The sequence below is a fragment of the Loxodonta africana genome, chromosome 18 (assembly GCF_030014295.1).
Source record: "Loxodonta africana isolate mLoxAfr1 chromosome 18, mLoxAfr1.hap2, whole genome shotgun sequence".
In the NCBI taxonomy this organism is placed as follows: domain Eukaryota; kingdom Metazoa; phylum Chordata; class Mammalia; order Proboscidea; family Elephantidae; genus Loxodonta; species Loxodonta africana.
Window position 1 is genome coordinate 37,145,788 of NC_087359.1, and position 19,153 is coordinate 37,164,940.

A 19,153-nucleotide genomic window follows, 5' to 3' on the forward strand; every position below is an offset into this window, starting at 1 on the left:
ATCACCCATTGTTCCCAGGTAAGGACTTGCCCGATGGTAGGCCATATGGGAGGTACTTGATGGAGAAAGGGGTCTGAGACTAGAGAGAAGAATCTAGGGGGTAGAAGGAAGGGAGGAGAGATGGGGGTCAACAAGGTGTGGGGAGGCCTAGAAACAGAGGGGTGGGAGAGGAGATGGGACAGAGGGAGGGGTGGGGAGCCTGAGGGCACAGAAGGAGGACAAATAGAGGACCATGGGGGTTGGGCAGGATCCAGGGAGGGAGAAGGAAGAGAGGAAGGGTGAGGGTGAGGCTTGTGGGGGCGGCCCTCTGCCTGTGTCAGCCAGGGAGCGGTTTTGTTCTCCTGTTTCCTGTTTGCCGCTTGCTGGGCCCCTGTGCAGGAGCTGGACCCCCACCCCCACCCCTGGCGGAAGCCAGACGGGAAGAGCGAGGCTGCCACCAGCGCTGAGTCAGGAGGGCTTTGGGGCAGAGCTGGAAGGGACCTCGGTTGGGGGAGCAGGACAAATGCTCACATCGCATTCCCATCAGCACCCCTTCCCCCGGCCCTCAATAACTAGAAAACTTAGGATTCTGGGTTGGAGCCACCCCTGCTCTTGCTGAGACGTTCAGGAGGCAACTCCCAAAGCCAGTGGCTTCCCTGTCACGTTCTCCAAAGGCCAGACACTCATAGACAATTGGAAGTGCCAATAAGAGATTCTCAACCCTGTCAGACTATGTGGCCCCAAGGGAGGGCAACGGCCACAGGGATGTCATAGACTTAGAGCCTGGCCTACTCTCCTAAGTGGACAGTAAGTCCCTCCAGCTGCCTAACCTCCTTTCCTCTTGCTGCAAGTCCAGTTCCTGCTTCCCCTCTCATGCCCCATGGAGCCTCTCACATCCAAAAGGGCTGCTAGTGGGCCTGGAGCAAGAATCCACCTCCCTCGGTACTGTTGAGAGCTCTGGGAGTTGCAGGGAGGGGTAAACCATATGGGGTTTCTGCATCCAAAGACCTTGGAAATGATCAGCCATATTTGCAATGTCCATTTCTTGCCCCTTAACCTGGCAGGGACAGCAAGGCCCAGCAAAGCAGGTAATTAACTCTCCCAACATAAACCCACACTGTTCCCACCACCTCCACATCACCCGCCTCTACCAGGACTTTGGGAGGTGGACGTACATCATAGAGTCTTGAACGTTGTACGTAGTTGTACATAAATGATCCACCAGGCCTGGGGCGCTTCTCAGCATCCCCCCACCATTTCCTCTGGGAAAGGAATGTGGGGTGGGCCCCAGAGGGTGGTGGGGGAGGGGGCTGAGGGCTGGGAAATACCAGGCGTTGCTGAGATTCTATTCCAAGCCTTCCTGCCTGTGGTGAGTCCTCCTCCCCATACGCCCTCCGCAGCTTCCTCCCCCCAAATCAGAAATGACCCCACTGAACAGCCCCTCCCGTCCCCCTCTAGTTTGACCAGCTTGCAAAATCCACTCAATCTTATTTTTCTGAGAATCCCTGGGTGGGGCTTGGGGGCTGTACCCTCAAGGAGAGAGTATCCAGTCTTCCCTGTGGCTTCTCTCTCCAAATAAGATCATCATCCTTTACTGATTGAAAGTACTTTCACTTTATCTCATTTGATCTTTACCCTAAGAATTGGATATGGCAGGGCTTGTTTTTCTCACCATTTTTCAGGTATTGAAACTGAGGCTCAAAGAGGACAAATGATAGACTCAAGGCCTCACTTTTACTACTTTAGAATCAGACCCCAGGCCTTCTAACCCCTAACCAGAATCTCTTTCCACTACCCTCTTGTTTATCCATTTGACAACCATGTCTTGAGTGCCTGCTGTGAGCCAGGGGCTGGGACGCATTGGAGAATAAGACAAGCACAGTTCCTGCCCTCAGGGCACTTACAGTTCTAGTGGCATTGTCCCAGCTCCTGAATCCTTTAGGGGTCCCCAAATTCCAGACTTAAGTTCAAGCCAGCTGACTTCACCTTCACCAAAGGAGACCCACACACACCAAGAAAGACCCAGCCTCAGGGGTGTGGGGCCTCTTCTCTCTGGGAGGGGACAGTTTGTTTGAGGGGGAGGTCAGGGGCCTCCCAGATTAGCCCTTCGCACAGAAGGTGATCTGGGCTGGAGGGGGGATGTCTGCAGCTGCGAGAACCTGGCACCCAGGACCTGGGGAAGGGGAGGAGAATGTCCTGGGGCCCGAGGGTCAGGGGATATGAAAAAGAGGGAAACTGAGAGCCCTGAAGGGCATGGGGTTAAGGACATGAGAGAGAGGGGTTCAGGGTCAATCCCGCCTGCTTTTCCTTCCTCTGGCTTGCTTAGTATCTCCTCCCAGAATGTAGGCCCCAAACCACAATGTTACAAACAATGTCCCCACCCCCAGAGAACCATCCAGCATTTATGATGCTCCATCTGGTCCCACACACCCATGGCACACCACCAAACACAGACCCATAACCACCCCTACAACCTTACAAGCAGTAACCCACCTCCCCCACCAGTGCCATCCATCCCAGGCATGCAGGCAATGCCATACCAAAGGCAGGCCTGCCAGCCCACACCAGGGCTTCCAACCCCTGCCCCAGTCTCCTCCCTCAAGGGCAACCACCCCCTTGGTCCTCCTCCACCCTTTTGCCCCATTCAGAGCCTGGTTCCCAGCACTACTTGTGCCGTGGCTCCCGCCTGACATGCCCCAACGGGCCAAGTGGATGAGCCGGCCAAGCAAGCCTGCATCTCCCCAACCCCCACAGTGCACAGATAGCCCTTGTCACTGGGAGCCTGGGGACCCCACATTCAGTCTGGCCTGCTGGCAAGCAGTAATTTCCAGGGTCTCCCCAGACACCATGCCCTCCCCATCCAGGGCCAATATTGCCCAGGGTTGGGATGGCTGTGACACTTCTCACCCACTCCCTAGCTGGGCCAAGGGAGGCTGGGGGAGGGGCACCTGCCTTTAGGAGTAGAAGGAAGCAGTTTCCAATGGCAGACATCCCACCCCCATCCCAGGGAGGGGCAGAGATAAACCCAAAAGGCATGCAATTCCAAAGTTCTTTCAATGGCAGCGTAGTTTAGAGGTTAGCACGTGGACTGAGAGTCCTCTGGAGTCCAGGACTCCTGGGTTCAAGTCCCATCTCTATCATTTTCTGGCTGTGAGAACTCAGGAAAGTTACTTAAATCTCCAAGCCTCAGTTTGTCACCATTAAAATGGGAATGACACTAATTTCTACCTCATAGGTTACTGGGAGGATCAAGTAAATTAAAGAATGTCCTTAGCATAAGCCCTGAGCACATAGTAGAGGTTCAATAAATGCTTTTGATCGCCTTTTGGGTAGTCACACCCTCACACACCCAGCTACACCTACATTCAGACATGCAGACGCTCTGCCACATGTACACAGACACATGACACATGCAGACACTTATAGGCGTCAACACAGACACAGGTGAACCCACTTCCATGGGCATCATCACCCCTCGCATTGCCAGCCCCAGGTTCTACAGGCTCCTGACCCACCCCAATTCCTCAGGAGCAGAGGAGTCATCAGGAGCCCCCTTTCCATTGCAGAAGCTTTGGCAACTCCAGAGCCCTGTCTTACAGACCCTTTGGAAGTAGGGAAGGGGTGGGCAATGCAAGACCCAGGATGGGGCCTGCTCCCAGCAGGCAAGAAGCATGGCAAAAGTGCCAGGCTGGCAGGGCCTCCACCCAGCAGGAGAGCCAGCTACCTCCTCAGGGACACCAGGGGGAGGGGAGAATGAAGAGAGCATCTTTCCTTATGGTGGGAAATGAGCACTTGCAGAAAAGGGTGAGTCTGGAGCCAGCCACAAAGTAAACATCAGGGCTGTTGCCCAGGCAACTGTGGGCTGGCGTGTGGGACAGGGCCCACCACAAGCCCTCTTCACCCCCTGATGTATGCTACTCGGCAGCCCCTCAGCTGTCTCAGTGCATGCCCTCCATGTATCCATTCTGGTCTCTGGGCCTGTCTGGGCACACCCCAAAGAAAAGGGGCTGTGCCTCCCCTCCTCAAACTAGGAGTCCCTCAAAGCAGGGGCTTTTTCACTCCACACCAGCCTAGGGTCTCCCAGAGGGCACGGCCTGGGTCTTTTCCCTCAGATTGGAGGGTGCCCAAGGGCATGATCTTGGTCTCCCCCATCAGACTGAGCACTCCCTAAGGACAATGGCTGTCCAATTTTCAGAAATGCATATGCCTACTAGAGTGTTTTGCACAAAGTAGATGGTCAAAAAATATTTGTTGAAAGGAGATGGAACAAATAAATGGGTCTCCTCTCAGTGCCTAGGAGCAGGCCCTGCCCACACAGGTAGCCCAGGACAGGACCTTCCCTGCCACCCCTCTCCACTGCACCTTCTGAGAGCCCCTACTGTGGTCTTTTGGACCCTGAAGGTTCCCACCCGGGGGCGCTCCCCACCCAGTGGGAGCCCCCAGGCTCCTGGGGGAGTTTGAACCTTGCCCACAGTAGGTCCTTGGTAGTGACAAGTTAGTCAGGGGCCGGACTGATGGAGGCATAAAGGCTGTACCCCAAGGCAGCAGAACCTTGGAATGAAGAGTTTTCTAGCAGAAGCCCACCTAAGTGGGGAGATCCTGCCCCCCAACACTTGATCCTACCTACATGGCACACACGTCTACTCTAACCCACTAAGTCATCCATGTCTTAGAAAGACATCCCAGAGGCCCCGTGCACAGACAGCTGTAGACCCCCCCGTATGCTTATATACCACTCATAACATATACACACAAGGGGGTGCGCACAGAGACAAGTTCCTGTCCTCACAACACTCTCATGCACTCACTCCAAGAAAAATGTGCTTCACACTGAAGGGTGCACACAACTAAGGCAGAGACAGGCATGCAGGTCCTGTGTACAGCAGAGCCCCCTGCTGGCCCAGATCTGTCACGCCCTACCTCCCTCAGTCCAGAGAGGGCAGGGTGTCCTCATTCTGTCAACCTGCTCCCCTCTGGGCTCCTCAGTCCCCAGTCATGACCCAGGATCATCTCTGACCCATGTCCTGCAGAGAAGCGTCCTCTGCAGGACAGAGTGACTGTGGTACCTTAGGAGGGGTCTCCCTTTGGTCAAGGAGTACTAGGAAGAGGTCAGAATCCCTTTTCAGGCTAGACCACGTTAGGGGCAGTCACTCCTGGAGGCAGGAGGATGCCTGCAATGACTCTTGTCCAAAATCATTGTATCCATTCCCTGACCCCACACTGGACAGTTCATTTCAGAGGGAACCAGGGGCGAACTCTGAGTGTGGCTCACCCTATCGTCCCCACTCCCATCTGCAGAAGTTTTTCCTGTTGTCTGACCACCTGGGCAGTGTCAACAGGTACACCTACTGGTTTCTTTCAGGGGAGAGCTCAGTCCTAGTCAAGCTGAGACCACATCCCCTCCCAGGGCAGGTCTCAGCAGATTCCGAAAGTCTCCCCCAGGGTACATGGGGCTCTTGCAGGGAGAGGCTCTCAGCCCCACCCCTGAAACCACCCACCCCCTCACCCCAGGCCCTGCCCAACCCACCCAGGTCACCCCTACCTTCCCCTTCACACATGGCCCTGCCTATGAGCTGAACCTCTCCCTAATCTAGTCTAGGAAGCCCAAGAGGCAGCTGGAGGGGTGGAGGGGATGGTGGCTCTGCAGGGACAAACAACCTCCCTGGGCTCCTGCCCATGAGGGAGCTGGGGTGGTTTCTGGGCTGGACTCTGTGGTCAGAAGAGGACAGATGGCATCATCTTCAGCCTCAGACCCTCCTCCTCACAAGTCTGCCTGGCCCCAATTTGGGGACATGATAAGAGCCACAACAGTAATTAATATTTGTCCAGTGCTTACTATATGCCAGGCATGCTACAAATGCATTACCTCATTTAACAGCTGAGCTGTCTCTCTGGTAAGGGTCACATACACACAAAGACACACACACACACACCCCCCCCCCACCACCACCCTGGCCTCCTGGCCCCTATCCAGTTCTGGCGCTAGGTAGGGAAGGCTGGGCTAACCCACGGGGCATCAAGGGGTGGTGGACAGGAGGCTGGTGAGAGAAGGGACACTGTCACAGTCACAGTATCAAGGAGGCTGACAGGAAGAAAGGGACATTCTTGCCATTGATACTGGCCCCAGCCTTTTTCTGACTGTGATCTCAAGGTCATCAGTCAAGGTCACACAGATTTTATTTCCTCAGCTACAAAACGAAGATAGGGACAGCAGTCTGACAAAGTTGCTGGGAGCCGATAAATGGGAGTTGTTATCACCCAGCTCTACATCCTGCCATCACTAAGTTGACTCTGCTTCCCAAATGTCTCCTGAATCCACCCACTTTGCCATCTCCCCCCTAATCCAGCTCTTAAGATGCCATCACCTCTCTGGCCCTTGACAATCCAGACTTTGTTTTAATATTATATGACCATCAGGCCCTATGGGATGTGTCCACACCCACCACACCCCCTCCTCTGTGCTCTGGCCTCAGGTCCTTTGCACATGCTGTTTCTGGAATGCTACTTTCTCTTCTCTAGCTCCCACACCCTCCACCCCACCAACCCACACCCTAATTAATTCCACCCACCCTGGAGCTCTCAGCAAAAACATCTCTTCCCCAGAGACGCCTCCTCTGACTCCCAAACCAGGGTGCTGCACCCTCTCACAGCACTCTGAGAGTTGGTGTCTATTGACGAGGTTATTTTCACCAAACGTCTCCCCCCTTGGGGCTGTGAGTTCTGGAAGACTGGGACCATGCCTGCTTTGCTGGCCAGCGAGTCCCCAGCTCCGGACACAAGGTTGGTGCTCAGCATACTCCTTCTGAATGTTGAGGAAGGAATGAGCCTCTCCTGAGACAGTCAGGGGTGGCTGGGCCCCCTATCCCTGGGAGAGGTCCACCTGGGGCAGGGTCTGCTTCAGATCTTTGCCCATCTCTTCACAACCCTACCCCTACCTCAATGGAACCAGATCCAGAAAGCGGGAGTGATGGAATAAGGGAGAGAAGGGTGGGGAGGAAAGGAAATCTGCTCCAATCCTCTCTGCAGTGTCTTTTGTACCCTCGCCCCAGCTGGCTATGCTCCAGCCACCTTGCCCTTCTCATGCCAAGCCCTAGCCCACTCAGGGCTCCCCCACCATACACACAGCTCCCTCTCCCTGGAACGTAATACTTACCTCTCCCCTCCCCCACCTCCCCTTGACTGATCCCTCTCGTCCTCCAGCTCTCAGCTTGACTGTTTCTGAAAAGCTTCCCTGACTACAAGCTAAGGATGCCACAGCTAGCGTCAGCTCCGGATTCAAGGCCAGGTCTGTCTGCCGGCAGGGCCCAGGCTCCGAGCCATCTGGTTACGCGGCTCATTACTACCGCTTTCTCCCTCCATGCACCGCCGAAAGTCACGCCCCCTCTCTAGGCCTCAGTTTCCTTGTGCTAGCTCGACCATCCTGAGGCAGCTCCCGGACACCCTAGATTCCCCTAAGGCTGGCTAAGAGGGGAAAGGGGAGAGGAAGTTGGGTGGGGGGGAGAGGCGACAGCCTTGGCCAGCCAGACATGAGAAACGCCAAGTATGCGAACTACGCCAGCCCCTGAGCTAAGAATAGTACCGCCCGGCTAGCAGCGGGTCGGCCCTTCCCACCTCGCAGCCCCCCACTCCTGCCCTCCCACGCGAGCTCCGCACAGGGGGCCTGAAATGGGACGCTGGCCAAGGAGGCACACTTTTGGGGGCAGAGGCTGACAGAAGCGAGGGGGTGTGGTCATGCAAATGAGATGGAGCAGGCATCTCTGATTGGTGGATCCCTGCAGAGGCGGACTGGACTGGCAACAAGAGGGTGCTCAGCCCTCAGCCAATGCCTAGGGCCCCTGTCCACTCACGCTTCCGCCCTGTGCGGGTTGCCTTTCGAAAGCCTGGAGGTTCCTTCCGGTCAGTCAGTGACTGGAAGCTTACCCGTGCTGTGCAGCGTCTGGAGACCTCTCGCCCTCTCCTGCAAGTCCCCTTCAGACTGCCCGCTTCAGACACTGTCCCTGACCATCCCGGTGCAGGTCAGCTTTGCCTCCTTGGAGCTCATATGTCTAACAAGCTGGGGCAATCACAACAGTACCCATTCCTGCCTCAGGACTTCCTGTCCTCATCAGTGACCACAGTGCGGAGCACACCGGGCTTAGACGTGGGAGACCTAATTCTGGCCCAGTCCCATCCCTTGTGTCCTGTGTGCCCCTGAACAAATCAGTCAACCTCAGAGCCTTTGCTCCTCTTCTATTCTGGAAGTATCAACTGGGCAGCATCTGATGGCCCAGCATGAGGCTGGGCCCAATGACTCTGTGGAAAGAGGTGGCAGACAGACCCAGGCTCAGGTCCCAGCTGACCCTGGGCAAGTCCCTTCCCTCTCCAAGCCTCAGTCTCCTCAGCTGTAAATGGGTCCTTGAGAGGACTCAGTGTTGAGTGCCTGGCATGTAGGGGTTGTTTAACAAATCTTAGTTCAAATCTTAGCTCCTTAATCCACAAAGAATTTTTAAAATTAATAAAACAGTCCCTGATTTTATAAAGATCAAAGAGGTAGACAATCAACAAATAAAGAGGCTTTAAAAGTTCCTAAATAGGATTCAGAGGAGCTGGATTCAAATCCCAACTTTGTCCCACTTCCTGGCTGTGTGTTCGTGGACTAGTTACTAACCTCTCTGAGCCTGTTTCTGCATTTATAAAATAGAGATAATCCTTTCCTCATGGGGTCACTGTGCAGTTTAAAGAGACAGTGTGTGTAACTGCAGCACTAATCACAATAGTCAAAAGGCAGAAACAATTTAAATGTCCCTCAACAGACAAATGGATAAACAAAATGTGGTATATACATAAAATAGAATACTACTCAGCTATAAAAAGAAATAAAGTCCTGAGATACATGCTACAACATGGATGAACCTTGAAAACACTATGCTGAGTGAAATAAGTCAGTCACAAAAGGACAAACACTGCATACTGTATGATCCCACTTATACCTAGAACACGTAAATGTATAGAAACCAAATGTACCAGGGGTAAGAGAGAGCAGGGGAAGGGAAAGTCATTGTTTAGGGGGCACTGAGTTTCTGTTAATGGTGATAGAAAAATTTGGAAATGGATAATAATGATGGTTGTACAATACAATGAATGTAATCAATGCCACTGAACTGTGTACATATAAAAATGTTAAACTGAAAAATGTTTCATTATATTGTGGTGCAGTGAGTTACTATTACATGGTCCTTCTAGCCATGGTCTTGTAACTCCCACAAAATGAGTGAGTGGAACTATGCAAATAAGACACTTGTGGTCCAACAAGGGGATTGGACAGTTTTGTTAATGCAAATAAGGTGTGTGGAACCCTTGCAGGAGTGGGACCATGCAAATAAGATACATGGAACTCTTGAAGGGCATTGGTTGGTTTTGCCATCCTGCTAGGCTTAAAGGGAGCCAATCCAGAGGTTGGAGGGGGACCTCACTACAATCAAGAAGAAGAGCCAGGAGCTGAGTGTGTCCTTTGGACCCGGGATCCCTACACTGAGAGCCTCCTAGACCCAGGAGAAGGAGTGAGCTGTAACACCGTGAGACAGCGAGAAGTATTGAAAAGCACAGCAGAGTCCAGCCACAGAAAAATGATAGCAGAAGAACCAGGAGACAGGCATAAGACGGCATGATGGGCTTTCTGGTGGCCCATGAAGTAAGACAGATACAGTGGGCTTCCTGGTCCACAGAGCAAGACAGCTGAGAGCCTCCAGGAAGGAGGCTTGCTGGCAGAGTGGGGCGCTTCTGGGCACTTATTGCTGGAGCTAGGCTTGCCAGCCCACAGAGTGAGAGAGTTGAGTGTCTTCGGGCAGGAGGCTTCCTGGCAGAGTGAGGTGCCTCCAGGCACTTATTAGTAAAGCTAAAGAGCTTTGTAACACTTGCCTGAGCAGGGTAGAGGCCAAGCCGACGGCCGAGGCAGCTGAGAACAAGGGCCAAGGGCCAAGAGAGCAGCCTGCCTACGGACATGGCCAAGAAGAAGCTGTCTTAATTGAAGAACTGTATCCTGAGTTGTTCCTGTTACTTTCAAGTTGATCTGATCCTGAATTGTAACCTATTACTTCCCTAATAAATCCCATAATCGTAGGTATGGTCTGTGAATTTTGTGTGGCCATTCCAACAAATTATTGAACCCAGTAAAGAAGTAGAGAGAGTAGTGGAGGGATGGCTGGTGTCAGAACTGGTAGATAGGTTGGAAAGTAGAGGTATGTCCTATCTCCACCTCATAGCCAATCAGCTTTGGGCTGATGTTGATGGTGATTCTCCTCTTTCCCCCTGAAGTTAGAGGAAGTCTGACCCCATGCCATTTTTACATACATACATTTTTACCACAGTTAATAAAGAGAGACTGTGTGTGTGTGTGTGTGTGAGTGTGTGTATCTAAAGTGCTCAGCACAGCAGTGTCTGGTACTGAAGTTGTCAATAAATGTTAGCTACAACCAATACTCCTGTTATTATTGTGGTTATCATACCACAGTGTCAAGTGTTATAGGAACGTTCAGTCTGTTAGTCAACAATAATCAGTCAACAGGGCCTACTATGTGCCAAGCATTGGTTTAGAAGCTGGAGATAAAGCAGTGAACAGGATAAAGTCCCCACCTTCATGGGGCTTAAGGTGTAAGCCTCAGTCTAGTCCTCAAAAAAGGGATTTCCCTTATATTTGAGGAAGTTTTCTAAGGGGGGTGTGGGGACTTTACAGAGAAGGTGAATTTGAACTGGGCTTTGAAGGATGAAGAGGAGTTTCAAAAATGGAGAGGGCAAGGAAAGACATTCCAGACAAGGAGACAAGATGGTGTAGTAAGTTTCTGGAAAGGGGAAAAAGTGATGTACCCCACTCCTATCCCATCTTCTTCACCTCCAACTCCTGTTTCAGCCCTCAACATCTCTCACCTCCACTGCTTAACAGCCTCACATGGCCCTACAGTATCTATGGAAGCAAGTCATATTCCCCAATATGGCATGAAGGGTCCACCATCATGGTGGGAGGGAGGGACAGGACCTAGCCCTTGGTGGCCTTGGCAACCTCATCTCTCTTTACCCTCAATTTTGAACTCATCTATCCCTTAACAGGCCAGGCTGTTTCACATCTCCTTGCCCTTCTTCATGCTGGGTCCCTCTGCCTGGAACACCCTTCCTCCCCTCTCCTCCACCCCCCTTCTGTCTGCCCAGCAAACATCTTTCAAGCCTTGGCAAGCCTTGCCTCCTCAGTGAAGCCTTCTTCCCCTTAAAGCTAGAGAAGCTTTAGAAAAGGCAGAGGCTCAGCCCATGTTTATTGGCGGAACCCCAGAGTCCCCCACACCACTCAAGAGCAAACCCAGATTCCAGGCAGGCACAGGGAGAAACCCTGCACAAGGCAGAGCTACAGAGTAGGACATAATCATATTCTCTTCATCCACTGCCTGAGTACATCTGCCCTCTCCCCTCCCTCGTGATGCCAACTCCTACTTGTACTTCAAGGCTCAACTGGGGTGGGGGTGGGGCACCTTCTCTGGGAGGTGCACTGGGAGAGTGGGGGAAGAGAGACCTTCCAGGCTCTTCCTTGTCAGGGAAGGTAGCAGTGGCCACAAGGACAGTCTTAGAATTCAGAAGGACTCAGTCTGGGTGATCGTAAGTGAAGTTGGAGCCCTGGTGGTGGAGTGGTTAAGTGCTCAGCTGCTCACCAAAAGGTTGGCAGTTCAAATCCACCAGCTGCTCCTTTGAAACCCTGTGGGGACAGTTCTGCTCTGTCGCTGTAGAGTTGGTATGAGTGGAAATTGACTCGACAGCAAAGGGTTTGGCATTTTTTTTTTTGGTGAGGTTATTTCCCCTCTCAGGGTCTCAGTTCTCGCATCTGTAAATATACAACCACCTCATGACGGCCCTTGGAAATTGACCAAAAGGCATGTCACTAAAGAGCCCTCAACTCAACCACAGGTTTGAAAACAGGAGACCAGAGGAGACTAATCTGGTGTTCCTGGATGGTGCCAATGGTTAAGCACTTGGCTGCTAACCAAAATGTTGAAGATTCGAGTCCACCTAGAGGTACCCTGCAAGAAAGTACTGGTGATCTACTTCCAGAAGACCACAGTCATGAAAACCCAACGGAGCCGCTCTACTCTGACACACGGGGACACCATGAGTTGGTGTCCACTGGATGGCAACTTGATTTTTTTTTTTTTTTAATAGCAATTCTACCCAGCAGTATTGTGTCCATGTTTAAACTCCTGGTAAGACCTTTCTGACCACATTAATACTTAAATGCTATCACAGGGAAGATGATAAACTGGTAGGCTCCACATAGCACTTGGCATATAGTATATGCCCAATCAATGATAGCCACCATCATCACCCTGGACAGACCGCTGCACTAGCACATACGTAACTCACTAGCTTGGTCTGCCACAGATCTGTCTCCCCAGATAGACTGGCCCATTTTTATATTAACATTTTTGGGAAAGGGAGTGAGAGGTGTTCTGGACTAGCAGATATTGTAGATGCACATCTCAGCACTCATGGTTACAAAACCTTAACCCATTGCCATTGAATCTGTTCCAACTCCAAAGGACCCTATAGGACGAAGGAGAACTCCCCCAAACGGTTTCTAAGGAGCAGCTGGTGGATTTGAACCGCCAGTCTTTTGGTGAGCAGCTGAGCTCTTAACCACTGCGCCACCAGGGCTCCTATAAAACCTTAGTGGAGACTTTTGGGTGGTAGGGAAAGACGGGCAAGGAACCTCTTCAGGAGGGGGCCGTGTCGTATTCATCTAGGTCCCGAGAGCCACAGAGAAAGCCTAAAACACAGAGGCTATGCAAGAAATGATAGGTAAATGAATGAAGGCTGGTTTGCACTAAGACTTCAACCCCTGCCTGATTTTCCCAATCTCTGAACCTTCTGGGTTCAGGTGCCTCCCCTGCCCCTGGCTGAAATTAGGGAGAGGACGGGAGGGACACTCTAAGCAAGCTGGGCCTGGGAATGGCCACACCCCCCCTCTCAGATAATGCTTTCCTCACACTGGGGGAGCGGGGGAGGGGGCTAGGAGCCCCTGGATGAGAAAAAGGTCCCAGCGGGGAAGGAAGGGGAGCTGTTTCTCCCACCCATCAGTAGCCAGCCTTGATCCCTGCCTCTCATTTCCTGCCTCCCACCCTCCCCTCTTGTAGATACCCAACCCTCTCCTGGACTTTGGGCCCCAAGTTCAGCTGTCACCCTCACCCCCCAGGTGCTGCAGGGTGGAGGGGGCAGCATGATGCCAAGGCTTCATTAGAGCTAATGAGGGCTCAGCTCTGCAGATGCTAGTTTAAGATACCAGAGAGTCCAGAATGCCTGCAGCCTTCATCATGTCCTTGGGGCCTCAGCGCTCTCCTCCCCTTCCTTTGGGAGGAGCCAAGGCCATAACTCCGGAAGGGGAAAGGAAGTTTTAGAAGAATCTTCCCAAGGACAGAGGGCGCCATGATGCCAAGGAGAGATGGGGATATGGAGCGGTGTGTGCTGGAAAATATCAGGGTGGGGCAGGATTTTCACCTGGGCCACCAAAGGCACCACAGTCCACTGCTCAGTCCAAAACCCAGAGTCCCCTTTCCTACTTGGGCCTTGGGACCCAACAACAGCAACGTCTCTCTCCTTCCTTTCCTCTTTCCATGGAATGGCCACTAAGAGCTGAAAAGACTTTGGGCATGTCTCCCCTACTCTCACGTTACAACTCAGCAACCAGAGGCCCTTTCCTCTTCTTGCCTGGTTTCCATCCTGTCTCTTCCTTCAACCCTGGCCTGTCCCTTCCCCTCTGCCTCTATCCCCTTGGCCTGTCATTTCTCTAGGTCTCAGTTTCTCCACAAATCAAATGGTGAGGCGGGGGGCAGGCCGGGCAGCCTCTAAAATTCCTCCAGCTGAAACATATAATATGTCCCCTCTCTGGTTGGCTTCCCTCCTTCCTCCTTCTTTCCCTCTCTTTGGGGAACAATACACAGTTTCCTCCACACTGAGAAAGATGGAGAGGCAGGGTGGAGGGTGGGGGGGGGAGCTCCACTTCAGCCTCCCCTTCCGGTCTTTTGGGGATCTCCGGAGCAGGAAAAGCTCCAGATAGCCCAGCTCCCCACCACTCCCCCTACCAAGGGCTCGAAGTCCTGTATCCACTCCTGATTCTCTCCAAAGAGCTCTCATTCTTTTTGAGGAAATTAAAAAGTCAGAAGAAGCTGTTGACTTGGAAGCCCACGGTCAGACAGAAATCAGGCTGGGGACTGTTAGAAACCAGGCACAGGACCAAAATGAACTCTACCCCTGCCCATACGAACCTCTCGTGTGGAGGCCGAGACGGCTGGAGAGGACGTCCTCCCACATGGCTCCCAAATGTCCCCCCAGCCTGGTCACATGCTTCAGCCCACATACCTCCTGCTAGCCTGCCCACCCCAAGAAGCCTGCATGGGGGCTGTTTCTATCCCTTAGGCCTTGACTTGTGGGTCTCTGTCATCCCCCATCCCCTGCCCTGAGCTGTCTCTCCTCCCAGGGTCTCCAGCTGAGCTTTGAAAGGGTCACTTCAAAGAGGACCTGGCTCCTCGGCCAGATTCCCGGCGGCTGGGGACAAAGGCCCCACTGTTTTCCCCCCAACCCGACCCCTGGGCGCCCCCAAATGTACTGGGCATAAGAAGTCTTTCTTTCCCCAGTTCCGCTCCTTACAGGCCCGGGCTCCTTGCCACCCAGAGTACGGCCCCTCCTGCAGGAGAGGCAGAGGGGAGGGAGGCAGGGAGCCACCAGTCTCCGCCTACCCACAGCCAACCCTCTTGGGAAGCCAGGTTGCAGAGGCAGCCTGGGGGCTGACTTGAGGACCAGCAGCCTATATTCCTCACTACCCCTCAACCACCAAGGCCTTCCCAGGCCTGCAATGGCCTCCCCACCTCCTCCTAGCCATCAGAAACATACCCATCCTTCCAGGCTTCCTCCGAACAGCCTCATGGAACTCCCTCTCCCTGGAGGGGTCTCAGAGCCCACACCATGGTCCAGCCTCTCATGGTCCCAGGAGGCTGGGGTATCTGCCTCCTCTCCCTAGGCCCCAACAGCAGGAACCAGGTCTCATCTGTGCCTCTCATTTCCTATCACATGGTGCTGATCTCAAAGCAGGCCCTCAAAGTTTTCTCTGTCAGCCCCCTACCCAGTGCCTGAATTGTCTCTAGTCCACATCATGTCCAATACTTGCCCACCTCCAGTGATGGGGGCCTCAGCACCTCCAGGGGCAGCTCATTTCCTCTTCAGATTACTTTGACCATGAAAGTATGTTGCTTCTCATTTCCATCCATTGGTTATTGTTTGTTTAATAATAGTTGCTACCATTTATTGAGGTTACCAAATGTCAGCCACTTTATCTGTATGACCTCATTTAAATCTTCTCAACAATTTGGAGGGATTATTTCAGCAATAAGAACACTCGATTAAATAACTTGTCTAAGATCACACAGCAAATAAGCGGTAAAGCTGAAATCTGAACCCTGACAAGCTGAAGGCTGGGCCCAGACACAACTGCAGGGTGATCCTGCCTGCCTCCTGCTGTACAGAGAGGCTATGCCAAGCCCGGGCCACGGAGAACAAGGCCTGTCATCTCCCATGGGTGGCCTGTCATCTCCCATGGGTAGCCTGTCCATGTAGGTGGCAGACCATACCCCCCACACTAAGTCCTCTTTTCCTAGTCAGCTCCTCATCAACTTTTGTCGTAGAAGACGTGTGGCACAGCAAAATGGAGGGGAGGGATTCGGGGGGGGAGAGATCACCTGCCCAGGTGATCTCTGGGCCTAAGGTTTAGGGCCAGAGGTGGCTAAAGATCTAACAGTCCTTCTAATGAGAGGTGGAAAATTGATAGCTATGACAGACCCTGCCCCAAACCAGACACTTCATCCACCCTTCGGATGAAAGGGACAGAATCTTCTACCATCGTGATGCACTGGGCTGGAACATCTCAGAGGCAGAGAGATTAAGAACGGAACCCAAACAAACCCACTGCTGTCGAGTGGAGTCCGACTCATAGCGACCCTATAGGACAGAGTAGAACTGCCCTACAGAGTTTCCAGGGAGTGCCTGGTGGATTCAAACTGCCAACCTTTTGGTTAGCAGCTGTGGCACTTAACAGCTATGCCACCAGGGTTTCCAAAAAAAAAAGGAACTGGCCTCTTTAAACCAACCTGTAGTCTTTTCCCATGCCTCAGCACTGTCCTCTTGGAACTTTGGGGGAAAAGGCGAGGGAGCAGAGAGAGCCCAGAAGACTGGGGGAGCCCTCCCTCTCCTATCAGGTCTTGGAGGGCAGGCATGGCAGGGTGTGGGGGAGCCTTCCCTTCCTCTCAGAGCATACAGCACACCGATGCACTTCTAGCCTGCCTTCCCAAGACCCCAACCCCTGCTACTTCTGCAGGGTTAGATTACAGGATTCCGTGATTTTTCCCATGCAGTGTTCCATCATTCACATACTCAGTCAGTCAGTCAACAAACAATCCCTGAGTTCCAGCTGTGTGCCAGGCAGGCAATGTGGATATCAAGACAAACACAACATCTCAGAGGCCTCTTGGAATGAAGTTAAGAGTATGGTCAACTTCTCAGCTTCGCCACTTACTGGCTGTGTAACCATAGGAAGACACACAATCTCTTTGTGCCAGTTTCTTCATCTGTCAAATGGGATAATAATGGTGCAGTGGTTAAAGCACTCAGCAGCGAACCAAAAGGTTGGTGGTTCGAAACCACTAGCCGCTCCATGGGAGAAAGATATGGCAATCTGCTTCCATAAAGATTACAGCCTTGGAAACCCTACCAGGCAGGCAGTTGTACTCTGTCCTACAGCATCACTGAGTTGGAACTGACTGGACAGTAACAGGTTTGGGTTTTTTGGTTTACCTACTATTGTGGTAAGCACTATGGAAGCAGTTGCTATTATTATTTTTCTTGCCCTCAAATAACCCCAGTCAGGAAGATTGACTTGTAGACTGACCATCAGGATGCCAGGGATGGAGCTGGGCATGGGGTACCCTGGGAGGCTGGAGGAAGGGCCACCCCCGGGCCTGCACTTGACAAACATTTATGGAGAGCTGCTCTGTGCCAGGCACTGTGCTGGCCCCTGGGGACACAGAGATGAACGGGACACATTGTCCACTCATCCCTGCTCCTCCCTGCCCTCCCTTCTCCCTTCCAGGGCCCAGTCCCAGAACTCTGCACTAGGAGGACACTAAGGACAGAACCGTGTAAGGAAAGGCACGGCCTGGGAGCCTGGGAGGACTGGGTTCTTGTCTACCACCAGCTGGCTAGGTGACATTGGGCACTCTCTGGCCTCAGTTTCCCCCCTGAGGGAGTTGGGCAAGTGATGAATACCTCCACCCCACAGGCTTTAAACTTGCCCCAATGTCCAGTCCCAAGGCCTGATGGCCAACTGAGGCAGTGGGGGAGGGGATGCCCACTACCCACCAGTACTGACTGGCACTGCCCTGCTGACAAGCTGGCACAATTTCACATGAAATAGGGGGGCCTGGATCTAAAGGCGGGTTGTTTGAAGGGAATGAGGGGGTATACTAGGGGAAAGGCAGAGCCAGCTGCCAGAGGCCCTATTCATGACTTTCTCTGGGGAGGGAGAGAGAGCAGGACCATTAAAACCAGCCTTTGTCTAAAGTCCTGACCAAGCCAATGCCTCACCTTCAAACCCCTGCAGCCAGCAGGGCAGGGCTAACGCCCCTTTGGAAGGAAAACACCAATGAAGCAAGCCAAGGCCTAAGTGCTATGAGCCAGCATCTGGGGGCTAGAGGTGGGGAGGAATAAATAACTCGCTTCCCCACCCACCAAGCACATATGGACACCTGAGGCTTTGCTGTCCTTGGGGACTCTGGTCCCTATCCCTGTCCTAGCTGAACGATAAGCCACTGAGCTCCAGTCCAGCAAGAAGTTAATTTTGACCTTGGGCTTTGTCCAAAACGGGCCCAGATTCAGGGTGGGAGAGACAGTGGGACAAGGCCGGTCCTGAGAAGCCAAATAGTGAGGGTGAGCACATAAACCCTGGAGCTGGATTGCTGGGTTCCTACCCTGGCTCCACTACTCGATATTTTGGCCAAGTTATTAGCTCTCTGTGACTCAGTGTCTTCAACGTAAAGCGGGGATGATAATGGTATCCACCTCATGGTGTTGTTGTGAGGTTTAAATGAAGTAATTTACCGAAATCCTGGACCAGAGTAAGTGCTATCTATATCTTAGTCATTAGTTGTACTATTAACCCAACTCCCCTTCCTTAAAAACACATTTTTTTCCAGGCACTAATTTATTATGTGCTTCTATTTGCCTATCCTATGAATTCCTCTGGATTTCTCTGTCAGAATCCAACATCATAGGAATCCGTAGAATTCGCCCAATCATCTAGCTGCAACCCCTAGTCCTCTAACACATTACATATTCCTCCTTTGTAATCTCTCTCTTAACCTTATACATCATGAAGTTCCTCTAAGTGCCTCTGCAACAAAGAAGTCGTAAGTGCCTCTACCCACTCCTGCCCTGTTTCTGTAATCAACACCCTCCTTCATCCCTACTCCCATCCATGCTGGGAATACTCCACCCTTTCTCCACAAACTCAGGATTGGCCTGAGCAGGGGGCACAGAGGCTCTGATCAAGGCTGTCCAAGCACAGGGCCTATTTCCCAGGTGCAGTCCCTCCTTGCTTGGGCTGGGCAGAAACTGAGGTCTTGGGGAAAAGTCAAAATACCCAAGAGAGAAGTTCAGTGACCTGACCCCTTCCCTCAGGCCTGTCTCATTCTCCACAGTGTCATAAAGCCACCTTCCTAATAACACCTCCCTAGTCAGAATTGAAAGCCCTGGTGGCTCAGTGGTTAAGAGCTACAGCTGCTATCCAAAGGCCGGCAGTTCAAATCCACCAGCCGCTCCTTGGAAACTCTATGAGGCAGTTCTACTCTGTCCTCTAGGGTTGCTATGAGTTGGAATCAACTTGACAGCAACAAGTTTGGGCTTGGCTTTGGAGTCGGAACTGACTTGGCAACAGGTTTGGTTTTGGCCCCAAAACTTCATCATGTGCCTTATCAGCAGGATGGCCGGCTTTTAGCCCTGGTACTGTCACTGTGTAGCCCCAGACCCTCTCAGGAGCATGGGATACTAGCACCTACCCTGCACACCCACAGGGGGCTTGGAGGATTTACCTCTCTCATCACTCCTAAGGGAAGGGCAG